General features: G+C 39.2%; 1 long non-coding RNA gene across 1 annotated transcript; it reads left to right on the top strand.

The window, feature by feature from the left end:
* The first annotated feature begins 919 nt into the window (after window positions 1-919).
* Window positions 920-8937, top strand: LOC116442164. Its single transcript, XR_004239426.1, has 2 exons — window positions 920-4324; window positions 7199-8937. It is a non-coding gene; the product is annotated as an uncharacterized LOC116442164 (long non-coding RNA).
* The last annotated feature ends 5411 nt before the right edge of the window (window positions 8938-14348 follow it).

Below are 14348 nucleotides of genomic sequence, written 5' to 3'. Positions count from 1 at the left end.
AACTAGGAGGGTCCAAAAAGGCATAATTAGAATTGAAAATTAAATGGGTCACTTGTCACAGAGCGTGTTACATTTAATAGATGAACAAGCTAACAAATGAATATGACAATGAGTCATCTGAAGTCAGAAAACAGCACACTGTTGGAATGTCAGATGATTTATAAAATGCATAGGTTTTGCTTTTATTTGTGGATACATTGTGCAAAATAAGTTGATCATTTTACATGGATAGCAGTAAAAATGCAGAAAAATTCAAAACATGCAGTAACAAATCTGTCACAGACAGGGAGTCCACTGCAAAACATACAAGATACTTGGCATATTTTTCAGGAAATGGAAAAGAAAACTTCCCAAAGGAGAACTTCATTCAGTAATTTGGGACTCAAAAATCTCTGTTTACTTTCTTTATAAGTGATGAGCTTGATTCTGGTCTGCCAGTAGAATTTTCACTTTCAGTCTTAAGCAAAACAATAATAAAAATATCCAACAACTATGAACTGGGAATTTCGAGTTAGGCTGCTGGTGAAGCACATTGACCTTAACAGATACTCCAGTCATATCTAAGAAAGATTGTGCCTAAAATGCTGATCAGGCTTGTTTAAAGACCATAGCTGCCATGCAACCTTCAAGACCAGAACGAGAGATTAGAATGTGAGCTTTGTTAGAAAAGTCACACTCTTTCAAAAGGTGCAGGAAGCTTGAAGGAAAAGTGCCCCTTCCATGCCAGCCTTAAGTCAGCACATAAGTTCCTCACCTGCAAGGGACAATGCCACGGTGTCAGTGCAATGCTGACCTGAATTGATGTGGCAGAGGCACGATGATATATTCCAGACACTGGCACAGAAATCCTGATTTTGAATCTCAAATGGCTCGTTTGCCATTTGCCAAAGAAAATCCTGCTCACTAGGATTTTCATTGGGTTGCGTGGCCATGCTCAGTCTGCTGAAGGGAACCTTTAGAGCTGTCTGAGTGGATTTCAGTTCAAACACATGCAGCTGTTAAGTGCAAACTTGAAAGTCTGACCCTCAGCCTTTTTTGGAAATGTCTCCTATTAAATGCAACATGCTGCTGAAATAGAAAGCAAAACATAAAGGGACCTGTGCTGATCCAAGATAAAACTTTTTCCTTCAATATGAAGGATAAAAATGTAAAAGTAACCGGACAGAAGGGGAAAAAGCCCTACTCAAAAAGTCACATTCTGACAAGAAAATTATTTGAAAGATGAAAGATGATACTCTGAGGAGTTAGAGGCGGGGAATAACAAGAAACCTAAGGTTCCTTTTTGGGCAAGGCCGGTATTCTTCAATACCCAAGAGCATCTGTAAAAGTTTTCTTATGGAAAATGCTGACTTTTCTAAAAATGCAGTCAATGGAGGAGGAACAGTGTATTCTCAGTGAATGATGGGTTAAGCTCTGTGCTCCTGACAAATCCAAATTCAAGCTGAATGACCAGTTGCCTTGATACAGGCTTGGAACAGCTCCATCTCTGCAGCACTGATTATATTGATAATTCCCTTCCCTTCTCTGCTCCTTCTCTCTCTCTCTCTCTCTGGGATTTGTTTTTATTTCTAACTACTTTTCCACTATTTTTGTGTGGTAAAGAAAGGCTTAAGCATCAACAGTAAATAATTTTTGAGGATAAAATAACCTGTATGTCAAATTCTGAGTCCTAAATTGCTTAGACAGCTCTGAAATGATGTAGAAAAATACCACCCAACTAAGCTTGAGGTGGGGCAGAAGCCAATTATTTTTCTCTCTTGGTTCAATCCCCTGAGAAAGTTCTAACTGTGTAATCTAATGGTGTGTTCTGGATTTCAAGGCTGCAAATAAGGTTAAGGAAATGCTAGTGGGACCCCAAGCTGTGGTGACAGAGTTATCACAGCCACATTTCAGCCACATGGGAGAATGGATAGACACAGGTTCCAAGAGGCGGTCAGTCATCGGTGCAATTTGATACTCCCCTTTCCCCGGTTTTCTGGGAAACGCCAGCTGCAGCAGTGCCTCTCCCTTACCAGGGCTCCTTGGTGCAAACTCGTGGCATTAGGGAGCAGATTGCATCCTGATGTTTCTTCTTTTGCCCACAAACTTGTTAATCAGCAGGCCCACAGCTGAGCTTCTTGAGTAGGAAGCACCACATTAGGGTTGTAAGGAGCTGTAGGGGATTCAAGTAATGGCAAGAAAAAACACATAAGAGGCATCTTTACATGCAAGTTATGCCGTTGGGGAACGGTGCCTACAGCTTTTATATATTTTTCTAAAAGATAACATATCCAGCAAATATTTTCATCAGTCAGTAGAATGACTCTGTGAAACTGGGATATTGGGTACTGCCTTGAGTAAAAACACCAAACCAGGCATCACAAAGATAAAATAAAAAGGGTTATAGGTAAATAGAGCTGATTAGCTGTCATTCCTTGATTATGTCTTTTCCATTATGTATTTTAATTCATAATTTTTACAGTGTTTCATGTGGACCGGTGCAGCAATAGAGCTGCAGAAAAAGAATTTTGCCCCTGCTGCCGGCAAAGCTCCAAATTCAAGTTCGTTTCCTCCTTGAGGGATACTTTTTCCATACTTTTATCAACAAAGTGGATCAATGACTCACTGCTTGCCAATACAACTCACACTGCGTTTTCTCATTTCCCTAGAACCGAGACACTCAGTATAAAAATAAATGTCTGTTCTCACCACTTCCTGTCCTGCTCTCTGAAAGAAGTGTTTCAGGGATTTAATTTCTCATCTTTGGCTTTCCCAATCTCTCTCTCTCGTTATTGATGGGAGTGTCCTGCAACAGAAAATGGCCCTGTCATGTAAGCTTCAATGTGTTAAGGACTACTTTCAGCTAAAAATAGGTACCAGAACTATTTTCTAGTTTGCTCCTCTTCTTTTGTGTTTAAATTCCAAATGTCATACATAGTATAGAGCTTAGAATAAACACAACCTTTTATGCCATTTAAATGCAACAAACTGCTTTTAGCAGCCTGGTTTGCAAGTGTACTTGAAATCCTATTAAGTGTTTGCCATGTGGCTCATGATGTGTCCATGCTTCAGGAAGAATCAGTACATGATGCATATGCTGACTTGTTTCAGAGATTAGTATTTGTGTTAGAGAAGCACTTGGGTGACAATCAAGAATGCAGCCACACTAGCATCTGTGTATGGCCTTTGGTCCTCAGAAGGGAAACACCTTTGAGTTAATACTTCAGTGTCCCAAAATCTCAGTGGGTTAATGGAAAACCTTGGACACTATTAGTGTTGTTACCAATGATATTCAAATCCAAAATATCTAATTGTATATTGAACCACTGTTAATCACCCTAACATTCAACACCATGTATCTGGGTACATATAGTGCATATTCATCCTGCACATGAAAAATATGGTCTAATTAGCTTCTTCTAATAGAGATATAAAAGACATGAAAAAAGCACAATGCTTGCATTTGTTGTATAAAATACTATGTAATTGATAATTGCTGATAGTGAATGGCTTGGGGAAAAAGACTTCGAGCTAAGAAAGTCATAGATTCTGATTTCAGCAGAATCTAATTTTATTTGGATACAGTTGTTATTTGACCTCTCTTTTCTGTACATTAGTCAATATAACTGGAAAACCCATTAAAAGCAAGGCTCTTTGGAATTGTTTGTTCAGCCTGAAGATAAAAAATTGTGGTTAAACACATCCAAATGCTTTCCACTGCGAAAAGAGTCCCTCTTCTTTCTGGCAGTTCCTTAGTCATCAGGACTTAAGCTGTGAAAAAAAAAAAGTGTGACACCAATGCCTTTTTTAAAAATACCTATTAATAATTACAGTTTTAATGAATGGCGTGCTGAACATTTAAAATCCAAATTCAGTGGAGCAGCACTAACAGTTTATTCCTCCCACCAGCACAATTATCAGGTCAAGGCTGCAGAGAGGGAGAAAGGTTTAATTTTTGGAAGTGAGTGGGAGCGAAGGTTCTCACTGTGTGGTCCTGCAATGCATGACACTCTTGAGTTTTCTCTGTGAGTGCGACTGAGGAAGAGGACCTGTTTTGGAGCATGGCCATGACAGTGATGAAAAGCAAAAGGAACCCTTAAGGAAGAAGGGAAGGTGAATTTGACAGACACAGTGGGACGTCTTTGCCAGTTTCCACACCGCCTGCCACAGCTGATGAGCATCATTTGGCCAACACGACAGAAACTTCCGTGGCACTATCTCGGTTCAAGCCATTCGTTACCAGTACAGCTGCTGGGGTTGGCTCTGTAAGGAGTACAGTGTTGAGCATGTCAGTTTTGACAGGATTTCACTGGAAGATTTCCTTTTAACTTTTGATCGACTATGGGTGAGCCCTGTGAATTTTTTATGACGGTGTGTCTAAATCCACCTCTCCCCATGTTTGTGGGATTGCCAGTGCCCCCTGCAAACCATCTCTTTGTGTCCTGCATGCCTTTTTTTCCTTCTTTCATCTGCCCATCCCTTATTTTCAGGAGTGCTTATTCACTTTTGTGTGTCAAATGTCCATACTTTCATTCGACTTTTTCTTACAGTCAGAACTCCTGTCAGAAGCCTTTATTTAGACAACAGGAGACTGTTATCCCTTTTTTACTTCTTTTTACTTCCAAATTTCGCTTCAGTGTGATTTTACTAATACCACATGTAAACTGTAAAAATCAAAATGGAAATAAGCTAAAAAATAGGATTTGTTCAATCATGAGTACATCCTGATTTACAGGGTCAGGCAAGTGATCTGAAGCTATATTACACTTTCCAGCCAATGTCAGACAAATTGCTTAATGACTTGCTTCTAGGAATATACAATTTTTATTGCATTAATGGAGAATTTTCACCTTCTTGACTTCATGAATAAGCAGATATAGAACAAGTACATCTCAGTCTGAAGATAATCAAGTGCGTGGTGGGGTAAAATTTGCTTCCCTCCTGCTATGCTATACCTAGTGATGTTAAATCCTGAATTAAGATGCATGACTGCACAGTTCCTTTGCAGATAAGAATGGTTTCTTTCCTTGAATGCTAAAATAGTTCCATGGCATCAGGTAGAAAATTTGTGGTACAAAATATCTCGAGAAAATAATTGACTCAGTGAATAATTTATTGAATTTACTGAAAATATTGACCTAGATTTAATGTTTCCACATTCAGAACACGAAAAATGAGTTAAATTGGTATGTGAAGTTAGCCTAGAGTGAGACAGTTGCAGCATGATTAATTTACAAGTGTGCATTGTTACTCAAGAAAAGCCACTTAGCTATTAAACACTCTGCTTGGGTTAAGCTGACATTTTCTTCAAACTAAGACCGGTGGTCTGATATTGCCAACCATTAGTGAAGACAAGCTGTGAAAAAAGAAATTGGGAGTGACTAGCAGGCTTGGGGATAGGTAAGGACTGCAATTATGGGCCTTCTAAGTCTTCACTTTTACATTTTTTTATCACATTTGAACAGATCTGATACCGGGTGCCCATCAGCCTGGTGTCTTAACGACTTCTGTATTCAAATTGCAGAGGCTATTAGAAAGTCTGGTGCACTGAAATTTAAAGTACCTTAAATAAGTACTAGCCTGCTTCTCAGAAGAGTGGCTGCTAGACCTGCCTATGCATTTTGTAAAAAAAAAATCATCAAATAGCAGGCAAAATTCAGAATAGAAAATTTTATTGCATGTCCAGGAGAAAAGCAAGAGCTGGAGAGGGACAACAGCACAGTTAGGTAATACAAAAGGAAAATGAAATAAAACTGATAGATGAATGTAGTTTTCTGTTCGTTGTGTAGACTGATGTAATTTCTTTTGGCAGAGACTCCTTATGTTAGTGGACATCAAATAGCCAAGCTCATATGATGTCACACCTTTCTAAGACGCAGAATGTGTCAGACAAAGCTTTCAGACTGGACATGTACTGCACCTGCAGCCATCTGCTTGTGTAGACATACCCTTTCTCACCAGAAAGCATTTTGTCTCACCTGATTTACATGAATTATGCAGTTTTTTGGTTATGTACAGCAATCATTGAGCCAGCCTTGCCCAGCACCAGGAATGACTGTTGGCAAAAGCATCCAGGAAAAAGAACTACTTGCTACCATCTGTCAGAGGGTTGAAGCTTTTAACAAATCTTATTTTGCAGAAATGTTCTTTGCAGGAAAAAGTTCACAAAAGGGGTCATGTTATTTTCAATAAAAATAAAAATGCTGGTTACAGGGGAAGGGCTCTAAGGGGTATTGGATTCAAAGTGTTGTGTTACTCATGAAAGGAATGGTGGAAGTGTTTAAGCTGAAAGAGAAACTTAAAGGGAGATAGCACAAAAGTTGTGTGGGAAGTAGTGGGGACCTCCAAGATTGTAGAGGGATGGGAGGCCAAGCTTGGATACTTGCCAGAAAGGGGTCTGGTTGTGGTTCAGGCTACAATATCACTGTGTTTACAGTCACCCTTTAAACTTCCATTTGCAACACAGAAGTCCATAAGCAAACTAGGGAAAACAACTCTCTGTGTGCTAGCAGCTTCAAAATGATGGTGATTTAAACAGAAAGAAAGGATGGTAGAAAGGGTTATGTTTTGTAACAGGATCATGGGAAAGCAAAAGGAAAAGGCATTTTAATCTTTGCTTCATAAATAAGCGACCAGTAGTGGGAAGAAAGATTAAGAAATCCCAGTGTCTCCTACTTTTGACAAGAGTACCCCAAGCACTCATGTGCACCACCCTTAACTCCTAAAAAAGCATATCTCTTTCAGTGCAATGATATCAGGAGTTTCAGGGAGTCCTTCAGTTTGCCACCGAAGACAACCCATCCCAGCCATTTACTTATGGGTGTTATGATTTCAGATACAGGTGTCTGAGCTCTCTTCAGTCAGTAGGGAGAGCCTAGGGACTGAGACTCTACCTCAAGTTGAGCTGAGTCACTTACTAGACGAGTTGGTTTTCTAGGAGACTGGTTTTGTATGGGGCACTGGACACTTAATTTGCTTGTAGACATAAATCAAAAATCTTAATGATTCTCAATGTAAAAAAATGCATTGGATTATCAAGTAGTACTTAGGATAACTATTTTTGGGGAGATGTTGAAATCTGTTAGAATGTCTGTAATACTTATCAAATGCCAGAAAGCAAGAGCTACAGTAGTCTCCAAGTTCTTTTAACAGTGTCTTCTTTGCACAATGCTGCCCTGCACCATCAATCCATATTTTGATTCTGGACTTTTCTGAACAGGAACTACCAATTATAGGCAAAAGAACTCTCCTCAAGAGACAGGAATACTGACTTCTGCTGAAGATTTTCAGAACCCCTTCCCCTCTTTGCCACTTTTACAAAACCTGTCACAAGCTGAACACACTCATGGAGACAGTCCCTGTAGTCAGGCTCTTGGCCCTTGTAACCAGCAAGAGCTGAAAAAAGAAGTACCAGAGATAAACCTGCTGGGTCCTTTCAATGTATAAGAATCTCTTTTTCTTGGATTGTGTGTAGGGCAGTCAGCCTGAGAGGATCCTCACAAACCAAAGAGAATGGCATGCCCACACTAACAGTTTCCATAACCTCCAATACGTGGCCTCTTCTGTACCACCGAACTGCTGCTGGTGTATCACCAAGATGCAACACTTAAAAAATTTCAGGAATGGCCAAGAAACCTACAACTGAGCATCAGGCACTGAATATCTTTTGGAAAGCACATCCTTTTTAGTTCACAGGTGTCATGAGGAGAAACAATTGACTTGAAAATTACAGCAATTTCTTCAAATTGACATAAATCAAGGAATAACTACTTAGAATAACCAACTCCTTACTCCAGGACATGATCAGAACAAGAAAATTATGTTAAAGCTGGAAAGATGAAGAGATGTTTGGATATGCTGAGATCACAGTTTTCAGCTGTAAGCACAGGAGTGCACATTTTGACAATGGAGCAGATGCTTCCAATTATCTGCAATAAGGAGAAGGGACACTTGAAAATCTAGCTGGTATTAGGTGGCTGTCAGAAGGCTCTTGGATAAGAAGAAAAGGATGCAAAGTGCAGCAGAGTCATTTTACTTTCATAACACATTAATTTTAAGACTGCTCTACAAGTTGAAAAACTCGTGTATATTCTGATGACCAAAAGCAAAACAATCAGACTGGAAATCTTAATGTAGATTGCTTTTCCTATTTTAAACCATGACAAACTTTACTCATGAAATATTTCCTTTGATGTTCTACAATGTTATTCAAATTTAAATAGATTTACATGTTTAACTGTGCCTACTGCTTGCTCATGTAGTGCTTATATATGAACTGAAAATAAGATTCCCATAGAAAGGGACAGCTTGTAAAATACAGAACTGTACAACATAGAAGAGAAGAAACTGTACAACCTGGAAGAAATTTAAATGTAGCCCTTTTATTCACTCTTTTGCAATTTCTGCATGCCACATCCTGGGGCATGATTTTGATTTGCTATGTGCTTAGCAGGATGATGTTCAGGAAGGCTGAATTTCCTGCCCAAACCATGCATGTGATGACAGGCAAATTCATGTCTTGTCATTTGTTCCTTGGTCTGTACTAACTCAGGCTGCCTGCACTCTCTGCTGAGGGCATGCCTGTTTTTTCTCCTGAGCCTCATGAAGAAGACAAGAACCACAGACAATCCTCCACTCCAGTGTGTCAAGCCTGTGTTCCAGACACACCTTCACACTTTCCCACCACTCTGATAGCTGGGCTATCACCATCTTGTCCATATGGCACACAGATCAGTGAGGTGCTATCAGAAGACACAGTGGTAATTGCAGATACACGTTTTGGATAAGGGTGCTCTGAATAAGCCAGCACCAAGCTCAGGATCTCTCCACATTCACCTGTGTAGCCACCAAGCACTCTGACCATATCAACAGTATGTGCCAAATGATCCAACAATGAAACCACAGTTGTGAGTTTGTTCTCCTGGACAATCCCAAATACATTTTCATTTGTGAGTTCCAGCACTCTTCTTTCTTCTTTGATTGTCTGGGGGGGTGGGGGGAAGTCAGTAAAAGAGAAACAAGCTTTTGGTGAAAAATTTGTGCTTTTAGCCTTGTTTCTATTTATAATGCATCCAGCTTGGCTGTATGGAAAAAAACGTTATTTCAATTTTCCTCCACAAGAAAGATGAGAAAAATACATCAAAGATAAATTTTGTAGTAAAAAACATGAACTTATTGACAATTGAGATAATATTTTGCTGATAAAATAAATATACCTTTTAAAAAGATATATACCTCTTTCACTCCACTGCTTTTAAATGTGATTGCTAATTTATATGCAGGACTTGCACACACCAGAGCTTACCCACACTTCAGATGCAACTAAAAAATCCTGCAGGAAAATGCTCTTTCCTTGGCAGTTTGTGCAAAACCTCAAATACAAATGACTGAAATTAACTCGAAAATCATTATTTTGAGACTATATGCAGTCAGTACTACTACCTAAAATTGTGTCTACAAAAAGGAGTGTTGAAATTGATTTAAGGTAACACATTCTTCATTCAGCAAACTTCTTAATGATTGCTTTGAGTCAGATAATTGTTCCTACTCTTGGTATTCTGCTAAGTTCCCCAGATGATTTGACATTGGCCTTTCCTGGCTAATTTGTGGTGCCCTGAAGAAAGAGTGGATAATGAATTCTACACTGCAATTAGATGCCTCATTTCATTCTTTCTCAAGAACCACAGAAAGCTGCTCAACAGTGATAGGGAGTTAAAGAAATTCTAGGCAGCTGGATATCACCTCTTCCTCCAAACACTGATCCACTATGGGCAAGCCAAGGAAAGATAAGTGTTTGCTCATTTGGATTTGTGGACAGAAGTCTTGGAGGTTATTATTAAGACTTCACTGTTTGGTATCAATGTCATTTTGTAAAGAGACTCCAAGTCAGTAGACTGGGTACACCAGGAACAAGTAGGATCCTATATCCTCATTTACCTTCTTGGGAAAAAAGACAAGTTCAAGGAAGGAAATCCAAAAAGGTATGATAAAAATGTTTGAAGTTTCCTGAAAAACTTTGGAATAGGCTTTTCAAACATATTTTGAGGTTTGAACTTTGCTGAACAAAACAAAGTTCAAGAATGACTACTGCAGAAAGCTAGACATGCATGATCTGCTGAAAGTGCTGCCAGTATTCTGCCCTGGCTTTGTGCGCTTTACACACCAGTCTCTTCTGCCTCAGCAGCATACACATCCAATTTTTTCTAAAATATTGTATCTCAAGAAGTTGAAAATAACAAGATACGTGAAAATTAAGACAAAAAATAAAATATAAGCAATGGCATTATTTTAAATTTATATTTCAATTGAAATTTAACTGTGTTGTAGTATAATACCAAGAGTTACAAGGAGTACTTGGAGTTGAATTCATAGGCCTTTAATGGCATTTTAGACATCCTGGAGTATCTGAGACACCTGCACGTAGTTTACCAGATAATATAGGACCTATGTGAGACTTCCATCTTTCTGGAACAAGGAAGTAGGAAGGATGTCTTAAAATGATGCTAAATATAATTTTGACTACTAAATTTCACCCCTTCTGTCTAGGATTACATTTGAAAGGCAGCTACAGATAAAGCTCTTCTGTGTATCTGTTCATGTCTGATTTCTACCATACAAAGCTGCTAAGCAGCTTTACTGATATAGGTTAGTAAAACAGTGGAAACAGAAGTATCGGATTTTCTTTTCATTTTCAGAGCTCACGGGAGGTACCTTATCTTCTGAAATTCTGCATAGGTGTATTGTATAGTATTGTATAGTTAATATTCTTTAATGACAATTCTCTACATTAAATAGAGGTACTGATTGGTTCACTATATAAGTAAGTGTAATTTTAATCAGCTGGATACCAACCACATCTACTGTCATGTAACAGAAAAAATGAAAAGGCTAGGGAGGATCCAGCTGGGACTTCTCTACCAAAATGCCAGTTACAAAGAGACTGTAACCATCTCGTTCTTCCAGGACAAGGCCACAATAAATCAGAAGAAAAAAGTAACATTAGTGATATAATATGATATGCAAGGTTATGAAGCACTCCATATATTTTTAGCCTGAAGACGAGAAGACTGAGAGGGGATCTTGTCAATGTATACAAGTATTTGAAGGGAGGGTGCCAAGAGGATGTAGGCAGGCTCTTCTCAGTGGTCCCAGCAATAAGAGTGAGAGGGAATGGGCAGAAACTGGAACACCCTAACATGAATGAGGAAGAGCTTTACTGTGTAGGTGACTGAGCACTGGAACAGATTGCCCAGAGAAATTGTGGAGTCTCCTTCTCTGGAGATATTCAAAAGCCATCTGGACACAATTCTGAGTAAGGTGCTCTGGGGGACCCTGCTTGAGCAGGGATGTTGGACCAGGTGACCTCCAGTGGTCCTTTCCAACCTTACCAATCCTGTGATTCAGGGTGTGATATGCATTTGGCATTCAGATTAGACATTTAATTATGCTAATGTGCTTTCTTTAAAATGACATACTGAGTATGTCCCAGGTAGAGGGATATGGGGAAGAGCACATTAATTTGCATGTTTTGAAGAACTTCAGCATTTCTAAAGCCATTTCAATCTAATGCAGGTGTTTCACTGTGGCTTGTCAACATGCTTGCATCAAATATGTATCAACCAACTTGGTAAGAGAAAAATTATTTCCCTACAAATTTTTCCACAATGAAGATATCATAAATCCATATCAAAACTAAGAAGTAAATATCTGAATTTAAATTTGAGAAGCCAGAAGTAACAGAAAATGAGAATTTAGCAATTGACCAGATTCCTTCGTACTAGGTGCAAGCAAAACAGTGAAAGTTGACAGACAACCAATTTTTGAACAAGATAACCTTGTTGCTCTATTGAGTAACTCAAGGAAAGGAAGTGTTGAGATCTGTTTTCCAACTTCCTGGTTTGGCTACTAAATACTAATAAAACTAAAATACTTTCTGAACCAAATGCTCATATTCAAGTGGATAGATCACTTCTATCACACAGGAGTCAGGGTAAGAAACAGTCAATACTGTTAAGAAGAGGCCTGGGCTTTATTGTCATAGATAGACCATAGCACAGCTTGCTATGTGAAATTGTCAAAATCAAAAGAAATTTAAGACATGTATGCAGTACTATCCAAATTTGGGATTTAAAAAAATATTTTTAAGAAAATGTGATTTTCTAAAGCCATCTGAAAAAACCCCTGACTTCTGGCAGTGCCTGTAGGATCAAGACATGTTTGGGGTAAGATATGATGAAACTAAGAGTAGTACGAGAGCATCAAGAGACACACTGAAAGCTAAAATACTGAGATGGTAGCAGCTATTTGTATTAAAAATTTTCTTAGTCTGCACACATCTTCAGTGTGCAGATTAATATCCTGTGTGAAGAATCTGGCCATCCCAAAGACTCCCTGGGTGGTTCTTGCTGCAGAATTGATCAAACTATACAAGATAAGACACTTGAAAATAGTCAGTAGAAGGTGTTCCTTCAGCTGTTGAAATGATTGTGTAGGGCAATCTCATGCAGATACTTAGAATATCTAGGATATGCTACTTATTTAGTTTGAGGTACTCAGTGGTGGATCATACCCATGCTGGAGCAGTCACTCAGGACCACGGTTCAGCTGTCTATAACAACTGAACAGAGCAGCACTTTGGGGAGTGTCTCCTGATCCAGTTGGAGGGGCTGCTGGAAGAACCCTTGCAACAGAGACTCTCATTACCACCCAAACTGCAACTAGCCTACTTGTTTATGAAATTTGTTTTCCCCACCCTATGCCAAAATCCATCAGTGTCTATGCTTCTCTGCACTTCTTCTCCAACAGCAAGTCAAAGTCAGTCTAAGCCTAGACTGCTGCAGCAGGGATTTCTGCAACATGTATAGACAGCAAAGCCCGTGGAAAGAAATAGGGACTGATTCTTGAGAGATGCTCTTCAGACATCTTTATTCTTCAGCCACATGCCCAGGGTCCAGCCCAAGAACTGAGCAATCAGGGGACAACCAGGGTCCTCCCCCAGGCAGGGGAACACAAAATAACCAATGGGGAACAGGATTAGGGTACATGTGACCAGGGAGCAGGGAAACCCTGTGCCTCTACCCCAGGGTCCCCTCCGCCCATAGCGGAGGGGAGGAACCCCAACACCAGACTGTGTAAAATATCAGCTAAATGTGAACAGGCTGGCTCAGCCCCTGGAGAAGTGCAGTTGTGTTAATAAGGTGCGTTCCCTGGGCTAATGGAACTGCTCAGGCAGGAGAACAGACCTAGGGGAGTACCATGCTAACACAATTAAAGCACTTCTAGCATCTGTGCTGGTTGCTTAGAGGTAGCCTGAGAATTTTTTCAACACAGATATTCTCTCTGAGACATTATAAAAGTAGGGCTACATTTTCTTCCTTTGCAGGTATTTTTTCCTCTCTTTTTGTGCGCAGATTTTTACTGCTTTGGCTTCAAAGAAGCAGGACTACAAGGGCAAAAGATGAGAACAGATTTAGTCTACCTAAATTAACTTCATTCCTTTTCTTCCCTAAAAAGGCAATTATTATCTTCCTAACACCATCTGAATAAGACGAAATTATTTATCTTGAAAAACCGTTCTTTGCATAAAACATAAAGACAGAGGGGTTTATCAGTTTTGGTGAAATGAAGCTCTTATATTTCAAATATTTTTATTGATGTATTTCTTCTAATTCTATATGTTTAACTTCATATTACTCGTGGCGGTAGCATGCCGACGAAAGAAGCAGGCAAAGACCTCCGTGTTTAAAGACAGGAATCTTCCTTAATTTAGTGCAATGATAGGCTTAGATAAAGACTGTTTATTCTTTGGAGCCAACTTCTTCCACTAAATTTAAGACTGCAGAGTGCAGTATCCCTTAGATAGGGATTGGTTATAAGGACCACTGTGAACACCTTTCTATGATGTTGTCATTAATGTCAGTGCAGTGCTGTGTTTAACTCCCACATAAACTTGCAATGAGTGAGAAGGGACAATCTTATTTTATACATTTTGTATATAGAAAGTTTTGAAACCCTAACCTTGGTTGGAACCCCCAGATAATATTGGAATAGCATAAAAAAAGTAAGGATGATAAAAGTACAGTAGCAATTAGGGCACGTTGCTGTGCCCTACTGTAGGTCTCCAAGGAAGTGTTAGATCCCTGCCCCTGTTACAGCATGATTTTTCAGTTATGCTACCTACCTTATGCTATTTATTGAATACCCTTCTTTAACAAAGGGGAAAAAAGTTCCACATGGCACAGCTATATTCTAAGGGACCTTCAGTTCCACTACAGTGATTTCTCATACAAGAAAATAATTTTTGGTCTGCATTCATAAAACAAGAACAAAATAGCCTGCCTATTTTCTATCTTTGGCAGATTTTCTGGAAA

Source organism: Corvus moneduloides, chromosome 3, assembly GCF_009650955.1.
Source record: "Corvus moneduloides isolate bCorMon1 chromosome 3, bCorMon1.pri, whole genome shotgun sequence".
Taxonomy (NCBI): Eukaryota; Metazoa; Chordata; class Aves; order Passeriformes; family Corvidae; genus Corvus; species Corvus moneduloides.
Note: the sequence above shows the minus strand (reverse complement) of the source record. Positions and strands in the feature narration are given on the sequence as shown.